General features: G+C 31.2%; 1 pseudogene; it reads left to right on the plus strand.

Annotated features, from left to right (window-relative positions):
- Positions 1–2024: 2024 nt before the first annotated feature.
- The window catches only part of LOC107030292, a 28393-nt pseudogene continuing 14544 nt past the window's right edge, over positions 2025–15873 (plus strand).

Raw genomic sequence — 15873 nt, forward strand, 5'->3', positions numbered from 1 at the left:
TCTTCTTTTTAGGCATAATAAGGGATCAAGTTTTCTTGAAACTAACAAATGTCCAAAATACACTAAAACAAAAAAATTATCGGCAATGGATATGCACGTAAACGAAGAGTGCTAGAGACTTTACCTACATTAATTAATTGTCATTAGATTCATTGTTGATATGGATACATACCGACAAACTATCTTCTTGAAAAATATATGAAGCAACTTACGTTTTTCTTCTTGATTGTTAGGATAGTAAGGTTGTGTTTGTTATTATATGTTTATATTTGTGAGTAAGCACTCAGAAAATTATGCTTTGAGATTTTAATATGTTATGTGTAAAAAAATTGGTCTAGAATTTCCACTTATGAATGATGTCGCCTACTTCTTGGTTGATGATGACATTAATTACTTTTAATTGCATAATATAACCATAAAAATAATTATGGTTCAATTCAAAATAAGTTCGGGTTGGTGATATGAAACATAAGGAATAGTAATGATTATTCTGAGTCGATGAGGAATATATTTATGATACTAATAACTATTTTAGGGTATAAGAAAGGAGTTGAAGCTCCTCCATTTGAATTAATTAGTTATGTCTCTTGAATAGATGTGATGTTCCACTTTACTTGGGAGTGTTGTTGTTCGAGGATATATTGTCTCTTCTTTAATGTTTGATGTTGTTCTTTATAAGTTATTGGAATTTAAAAAATTTCATTACCTGTGACAAACTATTTCCATGGAGATTTCTTAGACTTCTTTCATATACTTAAAATATCTCTATGACTCATAATTTTGTATACAAAAGCAAAAAAAAAATATTGCACTTTAAGATTTTGAATTGCCTTAAGATAAATGATCTTGACAATGTAGTGTATATATATCAAAAATTTGAATATTACCTGTTAGTTTTTAAGTATTTTAATATTTATTTCTTATTAAATTGTCTCACAAAATAATGTCTTAGGCTTAATAGCCATTCTGCCACAATGAAGGTGGAATAGAGACGTTGAGTTAGATGCTTTTATACCTTATCACTTAGTGGTCAATTTATGACCATAGACATTATTGCACTTTGCTGTTTTCTGGTGAACGTTGGCCACTGACAAAATGTAACATCTGCACGTTGGTGCATTTATTATTTCATTCTTAATTCCTCCATTATTCTTTGTAATCTATGTAACATATGTAACTTAGGCCATTTATCTTCACTATTTATCACTCCATTATCTTCCTATTAATTGCTAGGAAGACTTTCTCAACTATCAATAATGATGATATTCATTTGGTTTGGTACACACAACACATAAGAGAAAAACATAGAATAAAAAATTAGTTAAAAAGAGAGTTTTTATTAGTTGAAGGGAGGTGTTTTTTTCCGGAGCTTTGGACTCAACCCTTGTGCGGAGTTGTTGAGTTATACTTTGTGAAGTTTGTTGTATCCTGGAAGGGAAAGTCAAAGAGGACTATTGCTGGACCGCTGAAAACAGTTGTTGCACTAGGCTTGAATCTCTTTATAGAGAGCGAGATATTCACTCCTCTGCCTGAAGAGATTTTTTTTTCTTCATTTCATTTTAAGTTGTATTCTTGTAATTTTTTGTTATCTTGTAAGTTTTCACTAATATTTTAAGGAGATTCATCATAGCTACAATTGAAAAAATCGCGGATGTCAAGATGGGAGACGTCAACAAGCCATTTCGGTTCAATGGTAACAATTTTAATAGATGAAAGGGTAAAATACTTTTCTACTTAAGTTTTCTTAATGTTTCTTATGTGTTAACTGAGAGGCCCAATAAAGAAGAAATCACCTCCATGAGTGATGATGAAACTATCTCTCATCTAGAGAAAGTGGAAAAGTATGATGGGTTTCTTATAAGTTTCGGTATTATATTCTTAACTGTCTATCTGATAATTTTTATGATTATTATGATATAACTTTCTCTAGTTCAAAAGAAAATTTGAAGGTAATGCACGGTAAGTAAGATACCGAAGAGGTTGGAGCGAAAAATAATGCAGCTAGAATATTTTTTCATTTCCAAATGGTAGACAACAAGTCAATGGTAGATCAAACTCAAGACTTCAAAATGATTGTTGGAGAGCTTAGGTACGAAGAGGTTAAAATTGGAGATAACCTTATTGTTTGTGGCATAATGGATAAACTTCCACCTTCTTGGAAGGAATTTCAAAAAATTATGTGCCACAAACAAAAGAAAAACTCTCTTGAAACCTTGATAATGAAAAATCGCATGGAAGAAGAAGCAAGGGGCGAAAATGCACTTTTACAAACAGAAGAGAACAACATCACAACGAAGGTAAATTTAATTACTTCAAATAATGCTACTCTTGAAACTCATTAAAATTCTTCTTTGAAGCCTAAGATGAAACAATTCATGAAAAATAATGGTAGACCTCCCAAGAAATATAATGGTGAAAATAACCAAACACAAAATCAACAAGTTCAAGAAAATAGACCATGCTTTGTTTGTGGCAAGAGTCGGCATATTGCTCGATTTTGCAGCTTCCGGAAACATGGTCCTAACCCTCATGCTAACGTTATCGAAGAACCTTTTGTGGCGGTGATTACCGACTTGAACATTGTTGATAATGTTGATGGATGGTGGGCTAATTCTGCTGCACACCGTCATGTCTGTTATGACAAAGACGCCCAATACCATAATGCTTTGTGATGCTTACACTACTCAAGTGCTTCGGAAGGGAGATGTCGAATTGTGTTTTACTTCTGGAAGAGTATTAACATTGATAGATGTATTTTATACTCCTTCTATGATAACAAATTTGATGTCTAGTTTTCTTCTTAATAAAGAAGGCTTTAATAGATTATTGAATCTGATCAATCTGTAATAGTGATGAAGGGTATTTTTGTGGGGTAGGGGTATGCATGTGATGAGATGTTTAAGTTGAATGCTGAAATGAATAAAACTTCTACTTCTGTTTATATGCTTTTTCTACCATGTTTTGGCATGCTCATTTGTGTCATATAAATGTCATATAAATGATCGTTATGTTGGATTCATGAAAAGTGTGAGGCTTGTAGTAAAGCTAAAATCACTAAAATACCTCATTTTCATGTTGAAAGAAAAACTGATTTGTTAGAATTACTTCATACTGATATTAGTGAACTTGGTGGAATTCTAACTCGTGGAGGTAATATATATTTCAGCACTTTATTGATGAATTTTCTAAGTTTACATATGTTTACATGATGAGAAATAAAAGTGATGCTTTTGAAAATTTTAAAACATATTTCCATGAACTTGAAAATTACTTTGGAAGAAAAATAAAAAAAAATTAGAAGTGATAGAAGCCCTGAATATGAGTCAAATGAGTTTAATTCTTTTGTTAGATCATTGCGAATAATTCATGAAACTACTTCTCCATACTCTCCTTCATCTAACTGAGTAGCGGAAAGGAAAAATAGAACTTTGGTTGAATTGACTAATGTCATGCTTATTGAGTCACATGCACTTTTAAATTTTTGGGGTGAAGCTATTTTAACAGCTTGTTATGTGTGTAACCGTGTGCCTCATAAAAAGTCTAAATTGATACCTTTTGAATTGTGGAAAGGTTACAAGCCAAGTTTAGGATATCTAAGAGTTTGGGGTGTTTAGCATTTGTGAGGCTAATGGATTCCAAGATTACAAAGTTTGGTAAGAAAGTTACTACTTGTGCTTTTCTTGGTTATGCTTCAAATAATACATTCTATAGATTTTTTAATCTTGAAGATAATATTGTAATAGAATCTAGTGATACTATTTTTCATGAAAATTTATTCTAAAAATAGTGGGGGTCAAAGGAATGAACAAAATATTTTGTCACCACCTAGTTCTTGTCCTTCTACTTTGAAAAATAAAGAAGTTAATGATTTTGAGTTAAGAAGAAGTAAAAGAGCTAGAGTAGAAAAAGATTTTGATCCTGATTTTTATGTGTTTAATGTTTAAAATGACCCTCAAACTTTGAAAGAAGAATTATTATTACATTATTCAATTTTTTGGAAAGTCGCTGTAAATGATGAAATGGAATATCTAATTTCTAATAAAACTTGAAAGTTAGTTGATTTAGCACTGGGTTGTAACACTATTGGTTGTAAATGGGTCTTACGAAAAAAATTGAAATCGGATGGATCTATTAATAAATATAAGGCTAGGCTAGTTTCAAAAGCTTTTAAATGACTAGAAGGCCTAGAATATTTTGATACTTTTTCTCCGATAACAAGAATTGCATCCATAAGACTTTTAATTGCTATGGCTGCAATTATTGATTTAAAAAATCATCAAATGGATGTGAAAACTGCTTTTCTAAATGGAGATCTAAATGAGGAAATTTATATGGATCAACCGAAGTGTTTTGTTGACGCAGGCCAAGAAAGCAAAGTATGTAAACTAACTAAATCTCTATATGGCTTGAAACAAGCACCAAAGCAATGACATGAAAACTTTGGTTCCTGCATGATTGAAAATGTTTTTAAAACAAATGAGTGTGACAAGTGCATATATCATAAGTTTTGGAATATTTTAAATGTGATTATTTCTCTATATGTTGATGATATATTGATCTTTGGCTCTAAAATTAATCTTATTGATGAAGTTAAAAATGTTTTTAGAAGCCATTTTTATATGAAATATCTTAATGAGAAAAATTTCATTCTTGGAATAAAAATAACAAGAACATGTGAGGAAATTTTTTGTTAACAGTCACATTATGTTGAGAAAATATTAAAAAAATATAACTTTCATGATTGCAAGCATGTTGCTACTCCTTTTGATTCAAGGGTTCACTTATTTTCTTTTGAAAGTAAAAATGAGGTAATAATAAAAAGAAATATGCTAGTACAATCGGAAATTTGAGATATGTGATTGATTGCACTAAGACTGATATAGCATATGCAATAGGAGTATTTGGAAGGTTTACAAGAAAGTTAGGTAATGAACATTGACATGCTATAACAAGAGTTATGAGATATTTAATTGGAACAAAAAATTGTGGTTTGTTCTATAAAAAATATCCTGATGTACTTGAAGGCTTTTGTGATGCAGATTGGAATACTTTATCAGGTGATTCCTGTTCTACCACTGGTTATGTTTTTACTCTTGGTGTGGTGCTATTTGTTGGAGATAAAAAAAGAAAACTATAATTGATAACTCTACCATGGAGGCTGAACTAATTGCTTTAACTTCAGCTAGTGAGGAAGCGAATTGGTTAAGAGATTTATTGTTTCAAATTTCTTATTTCGAGAAAACTAATACCTCCTATTTTAATTCATTGTGATAGCACCGCTGCAGTTGGTACAGTTCAAAACCCCGTTATTACAACAGTAAATCCAAACATATAAGGAGGAAACACATTAATGTTGATCGTATTTGACAAATGGTACCATTAATGTTGGGTGGAGTGTTAAGCTTACAGGAGCACTCTCGACTGATTTCACCTATGTGATGTGTAGAAGTAGGTCGCTTCCTATGAGAATCGGACTTATTCTCAAATGCACTCATGAAACCAGGATTGCACATGGCCATAACGTGCTGACTTTAAAGCTCATATTAACACCTTGATTATTATGTGTGGACAGTGATATTTTATTTCCCTTAAGCAGTCATAGTTCAAATCTGGTACCACTATGACTCAGGAGTAAAAGTTACTGTTTTACTAAGTATTGGTTCAATGCAGAGCACGCCTTCATTATCCATCGTAGTATTCCTTCAGATGATATACTCTCTTGATTAATATTAAAATGAGTGGGGGATTGTTAGTTTTTGAGAATTTTAATTTTTATTTCTTATTTAATTTTCTCACAAATTAATATGTTAGGCTTAATATCCATTCTGCCACAAAGAAGATGGAATATAGACGTTGGAGTTAGATGCTTTTGTGCCTTATCACTTAGTGGTCAATTAATGACCATAGACATTATACACTATGCTGATTACTGGTGAACGTTGGCCATTGACAAAATGTAACATTTGTACATTGGTGCATTTGTTACCCTTCAACTGTATTTCATTCTTAATTCCTCCATTATTCTTTGTAACCTATGTAACATATGTAACTCCTTAGGCCATTTAACATCACTATTTACCACCCCATTATCTTACTATCCATTGGTAGGAAGACTTTTGTAAATATAAATAGTGATGGTATTCATTTGGTTTGGTACACACAACACATAAGAGAAAAATATAGAGTTAAAGCGTTGGTAAAAAAGAGAGTTCTTATTAGTTGAATGGTGGTGTTTCTTTTGTGGAGCTTTGGACTCAAGTCTTGTGTAGAGTTGTTGAGTTATACTTTATGAAGACTATTGTATCATAGAGGGGACAAGTCAAAGAGGACCACTGCTGGACCGGTGAAAACATTTGTTGAAATGGGCTTGAATCTCCATAAAGAGAGTGAGATATCCACGCCTCAGTCTGAAGAGATTTTATTTCTTCATTTTAATTTTCAATTGTAATTTTGTAATTTTTTATTATCTTGTAAGTTTTCACTAACATCGAATGATCAATGTGAGTCTAATATCATATAGTTCAATAGCGTGCAAAGCACGAGTAGTTTACCTAGTTTATAAATATAAATGCTTTACTGGCAATATAGTAGGTCTTTACTGTCAATCTAAATAAATTCCATTAAAGCCTTTAGTAACACTGGATGCAATGGCAATAGATTAAATGCCGTTAAATTTTTTTTGTGGAGATAAATATTTCCGCTTAATGGAAAATTAAGTGCCACTAAAAATCTCTTTTGTGTAGTGTTACTTTTTATAAAAATAGCCACAATAATTTTTCGTCACCAAATCATTTTTGTTTGATAAAATTTGTTATTGAAAACATTGCATCTAATGGGTGTCAATGGAACTGCTTCATAAAAAAGAATATGAGTGGATCAGTTAGTGACTCTCAACCAAAAATTGTTTTCAGGTCGTGCATATGAAGTTGAGTGGTGAAACCACAAGCCACCTGATTGAAAAATAGAAAGCTGAAAATCTCAACTAAACAAAATATTAGGTTGCTTCTTTTTATTGTTTCTATATGCTAAAACAGAATACATATTAATGCTCTCAATGCACCTCCTGCAAATTTATATTGCACCAATTAGTATCTGTAGTTCACCACAACATGGAGCACCATTGTCTATATCTTAGTTGAGAAGATTAAATGCATTGTTCTGTATCTTTTATTGTGGACAATTAGAAGGTAGGGTTTGTGAACTTGGTGTTGTGATGTGTGAAATTTTTGAGAATAATACTAACAAATGTGGTCTTTAGGGAAAAATACTCTTAATAGCTTTTTAATTGCTACATTACAAGTCTCTTTGTCATTAAAACAAATCAAAGATCTTTCAAAATTTTCATTAATTGTTGATTGCATGGTCTTTCATTTAACCTGTAATTCACATTTGAAGAATAGAAAAAACACAGTACCCCAAGTTCCTCTTAGATCTTAACCCCTGAAGGAGAACATGTGGTTATTCTACAATAAGGTTTTTATAACATTACTTATAAGTACTTACTGTCAAAAATAATTACATCATAAGTAATTTCTGATAACATTGCTTATTTTGAATTTCATGACATGAATTATTATCCTGATGTTCGAATATTAGCATTGGGTAAAAAGGTGACATTTTTTTACCAACAACCAAATTTTCTTTTTGAATCAGGAAATATTCTTCTTCCATGTACGGTCTGCAGTAATGGATATGATCAGGACGGTGATGAGAATGATAAGTCTGATAAGGAGAATAAGGGTGATGACAATGATAAGTCTGATAAGGAGAAATGAGGGTGATGAGGAGTAGTTGTATCAATTTTACATGTTAGACTTCTATATTTTTGGAATTGTTTGATATTATTTTAGTTTATTTAAAGTTGTATGAAGTTTATTTTTACATATTTTAATGTATATGTTGAAAATATTGTGTTGTTTTGGTTGGATGAAGTTTATTTTAAAATAGCTTATTTGTAATTCTTTGGGTTGGATGAAGTTTATTTTGAAATGGCTTATTTGGAATTCTTTGGGTTGTTTTGATATAAATATACAGGTGGGATACTAAAATTTGCGGCAAAATGCATCTAATTTTGTAATAGAAATACGACCTCTGGAGGTCGAAATCTCAAAAAAAATAAATAAAGAAACCGACCTTCTGGAGGTCGGAATCTTAAAAATAATAAATAAAAATATCGACCTCCGTAGGTCAAAATCTCAAAAATAGAAAATGAGGATACTAACCTCCTGAGGTCAAAACATCAAAATAAAAAAAAATGCCGACCTCCGAGGTCGAAATTTAAAAATTAAGAAAATATCATCATTCAGAGGTCGGTATTCCAAATTTTCAAAATTCAATATTTTTGACCTTAGGAAGACAGAAATAATAAAAATAAAAAATAGAAAAATATATAAAAGTGACCTCACGAAGTATGAAAATAAAATGATGAATTTTACAGACCTAAATTAAGAAATGACCTCGAGAGGTTATTAAATACCGACCTCTTTAAGTCGGAATTGAATAGAGACCAAACTTTTACTGACCTAAGTTGGGTATTTTGGTCTTTATTTCAGGGAACACAGACCTCCGGAGGTCGGTATTCACTATTTTTTTAGTAGTGGACGTTGTATCATCACTTACGCTCATAGTGGTGGTTGTCGGTTAAAGAAATTCACATAGTATTATATTACTTTATTATATGAGTTAACTGAGTTGTTATTGTATCTCTTTAATACATTGAGCTATCACCTACTGTTTTAAATGATTTGTATAAACTGCACCTTTATTGTTGTTTTTACTTTACATTTGAGTTGAATATTCGTGAGTTGAGAAAATCTAAGGTAAGTGTTCTTTTTGGATTCCTTTCAAATTTACGTAATATTTAGTTTTCCCCTCGCATACTCGTAAATTTAATGTGCTGATGTCATTTGGACTACATTGTTCTATAAAGGGAAACTAGGATCAGCATCCATCGCCTCATTAATCTGGTTGAGCACTCAGAGTCAGTTGGTGAGCCACATTTCTTCCGGAGGATTTTCTTTTATTGTTTGGTTAGTAAGGTTATAGGATGATAGGGGGTCTTGTCCCGGCATCCCTCTTTGTATTTAGAGGCTTCATAGACAGTTAGTTATGAGTTCTTTAGTCTTGCATTTCAGATGTTTTGGTATAACACTTTAGTTGCCACTTTGTCTAGTTTAAAATCCTTAAACGTTCTAAGTTTATTTGAGACAATTTCTTTTGAAAGTACATTTGAATCCTTGTATTAATGATTTTCTCTTCATCTATGAGTTAAGTCAGACCAAAAGTTCGCTTGAGACCATCAATGGTTATCGACTGTCAGTCCCTCACAGTGTGTAGGCTCGGGGCGTGATAGTGTCCTCCTGTTATTGGTTAAAAACCATGGCCGACAATCCAGGCAATTCTAACTTATCTTTTAAAAAATCTATATTTATTCTTCAATTTTCAGTTTACTTCATTCACACCTTCTCCTTACCATATTCTTGTCATTCTTTCGCCTTTCAAGTCTTACATAAGTTTTATCATAGATTACCACTTCTAAACTAACTTTTGACTTGATTTATCTAGAATCTACAACATAATTACAACTTAATAGGGGAGGGTGAGGGAACAAAGTCTATATTACCAATTTGAAGGTACAAACCACAATTGAGGACGAGGATCATTGTTAAATAATCATATGATATACGAATAAGTAGTATGTAGTCATTATGGGTTTTAAAATTAAAATATAATCTTCCGAAATCCAAATTCGTTATGTAATATAGTTATGATAGTGTTTTGGAATTGAAGTTGTGCACAAACAAAACATTAAGGATCCTTGAAAAGGATAAAAGAGAAGTAAGGGAAAATTGGGAAAAAATTATCAGAAGTAATTTGGTGTGAGAGAAGAGTCACTATTTAATATCATATAATTATAATTAACTGCTAGTTTTAATTCTGTCATTTGACGTTTTATTTTTTTGCTCCTTTTATTATTAACATTATTATGACAATAACAAAAAATAATATAAACTAATAACTTTAGAGAAACATAAATAAAAAAGTTTAAAATATGTTGTAAAAAACTACAATTAATATCATAAGAATAAATTAATAATTGTAAAAACATACCAGGATGCGGACAGTAGAATGAAACAAAAAGGAAAAATTGAGTCCACAAAATGCAGTATGTCTCCTTTTCAGTGACCTACTCAAAAGGAGAAAAGTATACAAAAAATTAATTGTACATAAGAAGAAGAATAAAAAGAAGAAGAAGAAGAAGAAGTAGTTAAGAATCAAATATTTTACTTAGCTGTGCAGAAGAAGAATTTCAGAATTGTCGTTATTTTAGAATGAGAGAAAATCCCTCTATTTATAGACAACAAATGATAGTTCGAACATATTATAATTATATCTTAATTAAAAGTTCATAATTCTTTAGAAAAGTCAAAACTTTTCTGAAAGGTCAGAACCTTTCATGAAAGTCGCAACTCTTCATAAAAGTTATAACTCTTCATAAAAGTCACAACTTTTCCATAAAATTTACAACTTTTCATAAAAGTCACAACCTTTCATGAAAGTAAAAACTAATTTTTGAAAAAATAAATTAAATGGGAATGCTTGTTTGTGGTGGCACCACGTAGGTGGACCTAGGGTTTTCATTATCTATATATATATATATATATATATATATATAATTAGAGAGTGCACACTACATATAGTCATATATTAAATGATGTGTTTACATATATGGTTATAGTTTGGGTAGAAAAAAAAAAAGAAAACGCGACAAATGTAGTGTGACTTTGACCATTTAACTATACTATTTTTAAATGTCTACTTTTAGTTGTCGAATTCAAAAAGCAAGAGATAATTTATTAATTTATAAATTAGTTCTTTGTAATTTGACCTTCACCAACAATGTGATCAAAAGTTCGTGTAATCAGCCAACTTAACTATTAAGATTTTTCCCTCTAGTCCATATTAAGTGAATAGTCATAAGTTTTTTTTTATAGTTCAAAATAAGTGATTTTTCAAAAGTTATTTGTTAATTGTTTTTTTTCGTCACATTTATACTTTCTTTCAATGATATTGATAACTACTTTACATTTTTAGGAGAATACTTTAGGAATAATAATAAAAATACTTAAAAATAGCCTTTAATATTTGTCCTTATTAATTTTCGTATATAATAGTGTTATATCCCAACAATTCACCTAATATAGACGAGAGGAAGTAGGAGTCATTCCCACAATATATTTGTCAACATATTGAATATATTATATTCAAAATATGATGATTTAAAATAAGAGAAAAGTTACAATCCCCCCCCCCCCCTAAACTATGAACAAAATCTCAAAGACATACAATAACTAAACTAAGGTCCTATTACACCGGAACACATTTTTAAAAAATATATACTTACACCTTTTTGACTTGCAAGAAATCCAAATATTTCCCACGAATCTCAATTGCGTAGAGTCACGCAGTGTGCCATGTAAGATAAAAGTTGTACCAAATTAAAAAAAAAAGAGTTTGGGTAGGTGGGTGTGGGGTAGGATCTTAGTTTGGTTAAGGTGTGTTTCTGTGATTTATGTCATAGTCTAGGGGGGCTTATGCCTTATCCTAGTAAAAATATGCTTTTATTTATTTCTCATTAAGGGATGTGACAGTTGTGCACCAACCCATATATGAAGAGTATCAAAGTTGTTAAATAATAGAAAAAATACATATTATAGCCTTTGTATTTCAAAAGGTTTTACGGTTTTGATTTCCCTTTTTCCTTTTCTTTTGAATTTCAAACTTTTCATCTTCATCTAGGATTACCAAGAGACCGAGTTTATTCATGTCCTTAATATCATCAGGTATATATCCAAATTCAATAAAAGCTCCTTATGTTATTGATATACACATCCTCACTATCTATGATAATGATTTGTACTATGTTTTTCTCTTAAAGTAGGTAAATATGCTCATTTTTGTCAGAAGAATTTTAACTGTGTTTTTTACTTTATGTTAATTTCATGTTCTCCTTGGTTGTATCGATGATATCAAATTCATTTCCATCACCCTTCGTTTCCACAATTCCAGGAAGGCACTGACAACCAAACTCGAAAAGGGCTACTCTGAAAAAGTTGCCTACTTGTGGTAGAGTGAATATTACCTAGTGTGAAACATTCAAGGCACTCCCAAATTAATAGATAGCTTTTGCAGTGTGGAAGAATGAATATCTAGAGTCCCCAAAATTTATATAAGAAAGTTATTGTTTGTCTTGGGAAATCGATAACTTTTGATTCTTGTTAGGTGCAAATGTTCATTATATTCTTTGAATAATAAAATGTAACATGGAAGCAGAATATACCAGATGCTATTTATAAATAGTTAATCTAGAGTTGACAGATGGTTTAGACAGGACTCTCAGTGATATTAATACATTTAGGTGGTGAAATGTACCTTGAGGGTTCTAGGACTAGTGATTTTTTTTAATCTCTAAAGAAGTGGATTGATGCTGGAATGACAAACTTATGTATAGAGAAAGTCAGTGAATATACTTGGTGAATTGGATTGAAGCTTTTCGTTCGAAAATATGTATAAAATTTTGGTATGTCCTTTCGATCTGATTGGTTTGACTCGTGGTGATGACAAAGGTTTACCGAGCACGATGGAAATAGGAGTTAGTGATGGATTGTGATTGAGATGCAATTGTAGAATACGTATTGCCGGTTAAATAAATTTTATATGGAAATAATGACTTGTGAGTGTCTAATTTCGTGATTTTTTACTATTTAGTAAGTAACGTGGTTGAATGGAATGTTTTGAGAGGTGTTGGGGTACCTCTCAAATATAATTAAAAGGATCTAGATTAATAATGAAAATAAAATAAAAATTAGTGGGATGAGTGTAGCCTTAGAAAAAAAGTGAGAGTAAGAATATTTTCTCCAATTACAAGGACTGATAAGGTATCTTTAATGGGATTAAGAATTAGGTTCAGTGATGCTTAATTTCACCCGCGCTGCGTATAATAATAGTGTCATGTGTTCATCAGATTGGTTAAAAAATAGTTGATAAGAATTGATATAAAAGTGTACATACGTCCAACTCAAGTTTGATGATAAGTTCCCTTGTGATTTGAGTTTTGTAATGAGTACATATGGATTTTTAGTGAAGGATATGGTAAGCCGATGGAGAGGGGATTAATGATATGCCAAGATACAAGAATACATATAAATCTTTAAGGTATGAGCTAATATTGATATATAAGGGGATTGAATTACACAATTGGATTCACAATTCAATTTTTGTTTGTTTTGTAAGTCTACATTTGTAGTGGTATATTTTGTCAAGATATAAATTTTCAAGATAAGAAATGATCCTTCAGTTAGGTATTCAACATTTAAAAAGACTTTTGCGTAGTTTTGGTCAGGAATAAGTTTGTTACTTTTGATTTTTTAAAGACACAAGGAAAGGTTTCACTAAAGTGTAGGTTTAGAGTATAAGGTAAATGTCATGGGTTGATTGTTAAAGGATGGGATGAGTAAGCGAGCTAGAGAAATTAACAAGAGTCTAATACATAGGGTCGAGATATTTAGAATTTCATGATACATTGCATAGGCATTTGATCGTTAATAGAGGTTATGAAACCCCTAGGCACTATGAAAGGAGTATCTAGAGTTATTCAACCTGGATTTACATTCTTATGTGACCAACTACTTCATTCTGGTCATGGTTTAGAATATAATTCACTTTCTCCATCCGTGTGTGTTTTCGCTTTTATGGGTGAGTCCCTCGTAGTGGTTCAGGTGTACCTATCCTGTTATGTGCTCTTGATAGGGTAGGATATTTAGGCATACTTGGTTATCTCAAATGATATATTTGGTGTTTTCATGGAGATATTAAAGTATACTAGCCATTCTACACATACAATTTTGCTTATGAGAATTTATAGGAGAGTTATCATGAAAATTTACAGTTGTTTGGACTTAAGATTTATCTCATCATCGGTATCATGTTTTGACTACGCGTAGAGTATCCAATTGGTTGGTATGATACTTTTGATATGACACCTTGGATACTAATATTTTGAAGGAATTGTTGATACAACTACCGTTTCTTACCCTCACCTTCTTTTGATCATTCGAGGATGTACATGTGCACAAACAAAACATCAAGGATCCTTGATAAGGATAAAAGAGAAGTAAGGGAAAATTGGGAAAAAATTTAAAAGAAATAATTTGGTCTAAGAGAATAGTCATTATTGTATATCATTTAATTAGAATTAATTGCTAGTTTATCATTTGAAATTTTTTTTTGCTCCTTTTAATATGACATTATTATGAATAATAACAAAAAATCATATAAACAAATATGTAGCGAAACATAAATAACAATGTTTAAAATATTTAGTAAAAACAACAATCAATATCATAAGTATAAATTAATAATTGTAAAAAACATACCAGGATGCGTGACAGTAGAATAAAACAAAAAGGAAAAATTGAGTCCACAAAATGCAGTGTGTCTTCTATTCAGTGAACCACTCAAAAGGAGCAATGTATACAAAAAATTAATTGTAGAGAAGAAGAAGAAGAAGAAGAAGAAGATGATGATGATGATGAAGAAGAAGAAGAAGAAGAAGTAGTAGTAGTAGTAGTAGTTCTGAATAATATATTTAACTTAACTGTGCAGAAGAAGAAGTTCAGAAAGGCAAAGACTACTNTATATATATGTATGTATGTATGTATATATATATATATGTATGTATGTATATATATATATGTATGTATGTATATATATATATATGATTAGGGAGTGCACACTACATGTAATCATTTATTAAATGATATGTGTTTTAATACATATATGGTTATAGTTTGGGAAGAAAAAAAGAAAATCCAATAAATGTAATGTGACTTTGACCATTTAACTTTACTCTTTTTAAATGTGTACTTTCAGATGTCGAATTTAAAAATCAAGAGATAATTTATCAATTAGTTCTTGGTAATTTGACCTTCACAAACAATGTAACATCCCGTATCCAAAACAAACCAAAAATATGCTTTTCAGAAATCTGCAAGTGTAATCAACGGTTACCATCGATGGACCATAGCCTGACCCACGACCCATACTGGACATCTATAGTTTCAGTCTGAAACCCGCAAAAACTCAGCCCAACAAATTTGACTAAATGTCGAACAACGAACGTACCTACGGTCCGTAGTCTGTGTTTGTTGATCAACACCTCATTTACCCACTCTCTTACATGAACCACAATTGACCAACACAGAGCGTCATTCCATCTACGATCCATAGGTGTGACTGTAAATGGAGGTTAGCAGTCAATTAAGGGGGAAATGTGTTTTGGTAAACTTCAAATGGTCATATCTCTTAGCACAAAATGAATTGTGTCTCCTATGATATACGAAAAGATAGATAACTGAATTAGTTTTCCATAGCCACCGACCTTGCTAAAATAACACCTCCGAGTAAAAAGTTATGCCCATTTCAGTAAAGGCTTGTCAAACAGACCCAACCTATGTACTGAAACTACGGACCGTCAGTCCAGGTCGTCATTTGGTCCAATAACAATTAACTTAAGGGTCTTTATGTTTTTTTCACTTCATTTAAACCTTAAGATACATTGAGTTGACCCTAAATCATCAGATTTTAGTCAGTTTAAGCCTAGAAACATCATTAAAACTTACCTAAGTCAAATTATAAATCAAAACATAGAAAATTAGAAGCAAGAAAGGTGAAAGAGGTCAAGAACCTTAGTTCAAGAATGCAACAAGGTTCCTGCTCCGAAATCTAAGTGTTCCTCCGTGAATTTCATCACCAGGTATGTGAGATTTAACTAGCGGGTTCCTTTCCCTATTACATCCCTAGTTTTCAGTCAGG

The sequence above is a fragment of the Solanum pennellii genome, chromosome 9 (assembly GCF_001406875.1).
Source record: "Solanum pennellii chromosome 9, SPENNV200".
Classification (NCBI taxonomy): Eukaryota; Viridiplantae; Streptophyta; class Magnoliopsida; order Solanales; family Solanaceae; genus Solanum; species Solanum pennellii.